This window comes from Tupaia chinensis, unplaced genomic scaffold (genome assembly GCF_000334495.1).
Source record: "Tupaia chinensis unplaced genomic scaffold, TupChi_1.0 Scaffold141247_1, whole genome shotgun sequence".
NCBI lineage: Eukaryota > Metazoa > Chordata > Mammalia > Scandentia > Tupaiidae > Tupaia > Tupaia belangeri.
The window spans coordinates 359,678-361,508 of record NW_006201110.1 but is presented as its reverse complement, the minus strand read 5'-3'; the positions used below and the strand labels follow the sequence as shown (position 1 = coordinate 361,508).

Here is a 1,831-nt window from a genome sequence, read left to right as displayed (position 1 = left end):
GTCCCCAAATAAAATAATTCTTAAAAAAAAAAAAAAGAAAGAAAGAAATAGGGACCAGCAGTTGGCATAATGGCTGAGAGACAGAGAGATAGAAAGCGAGAAATCACCCCCCAGGGGGGATGGCCACACCGCAATCCCTTCTCCTCCATTCTCCTCTCGGGATCTTGGGCACACACACACAGGCGCCCAGCGTGAGTTTAAGCCACTGGGTCCAGGACTCGAACTGCAGTCGATTACATAGGAGTCCAGTGACATAGTCATTACACCAGTTGCTCTGGTCCCTCTAATTCTTTTTTTAAAATTTATTAATTCATTCATGTGTACATGCCAGAGAGGGACAGAGTAAGAGAGGGAGAGAGAGAGAAAGTGAGAAAGCAAGCTGCCAGGGCCAGGACTTGAACTGCAGTTGGCCATGTGGGAATCCAGTGCCCTTAACCACCACACCACCTGCCGACCCTCCTAATTTATTTTCCCTTTTCTTTAAATTTATTTTTTTACATTAATTATACATCATTACAGCATACAAAATGAATTTTCCATCGAGAATACACTGTATATTGGCTCAAGCACATCAACATACATGTTATCAACAATTTTTCATTTCTTATATGTCTTGTATATTTTGCTTTTCTTTTTCTTTCTTTCTTTCTTTTTTTTTTTTTTTTGCAGTTCCCTAAATGTTTTTTAAAAAAAGAAAAGAAAATCACACTGGGCATATGCCTGCAAGCCCAAAATCCCAAGAAGAGAATGGACGAGAAGGGATTATGGCATGGCCATCCCCTGGGGGCAGAGTGATTTCTACTTTCCCTCTCTCTCTCCAGAACACAGGCCCTGTGGCAAAAATCTTTTTTAAAAAATGTATGTGAAGCAGAATAAATGTTTATTATAAATATGCTTATCTTGGGTGGGAACAGCAGATGGCATAATGGTTACATCACTGGACTCCTATGTAGTCATCCGGGGTTCAAGTCCTGGACCGGGTGACTTAAAACTGACACGGCGTGTGTGCATGTGTGCCCAAAGTTCTGAGAGGAGTGAGGAGGAAAAAGGATTGCAATGGGGGCGTCCCTGCTGGGAGGTGTTCCTCACTTTCTGTTTGTCTCTCTGTCTCTCCCTGTCTCTCTGGCTAGTGCATATACCCTATAGAATCCCTCTAAATAAATAAATACGCTGGGGCTGGCAAGTGGCGTGGGGGATAAAGGTGCTGGATTTCCCACGTGACTAATTGCAGTTCGAGTCCCAGACCTGGTGGCCTGCTTTCTCTCTGGTCAAATTTTAAAATAATAACAAATGAAATTAAATAAATAAATGTATTTTTAAAAACCCATTTAAAAATAAGAAAACGTGCTCATCTCATTGTATCAGGTGATGTTGAATGAGATTTTGCCGTCAGACAAGTGGTGAGAGACCTGGTTTTTGCTTTCAGACAGGAGCCGGCGCTGTGGCCTGTGCTCGGCATTGCAGCAAAGCCCGAGGAAGGCTGCGGCTCTGAGGACAGGTCCCGGAGTCCCCTGACTCCCTTCAGGCTGGTGCTTGCTCACATACTCCAGCCACCCCGATCTGCTGTTTTGCTTTCCCCAGGAGTGTATCCAGATGCCAGCCCGGCCACCGTAGTGGGCCCTGTGGGAGGCTGGGACCACCAGTTCTGAGGCCCAGGTTGTGGCTGACCAGCCCTGAGCCTTAGGCCAGGGGAATGGCAGCACCCCCAGAGCCCCAAGACCAGGCGCCTGGGGAGGGAGAAGGGCTTCTGATCGTGAAGGTGGAAGATTCCTCATGGGAACAGGCCTCTGCCCAGGAGGAGGACAGCAGAGATGCTGAGGCCTGCCGCCAG

At 46.7% G+C, this 1,831-nt stretch overlaps 1 protein-coding gene across 1 annotated transcript in view; it reads left to right on the top strand.

Annotated features, from left to right (window-relative positions):
• The window catches only part of ZNF205 (zinc finger protein 205), a 28,726-nt gene that overhangs the window by 19,902 nt on the left and 6,993 nt on the right, over positions 1 to 1,831 (top strand). The gene's annotated exons all lie outside the window — the stretch shown is intronic.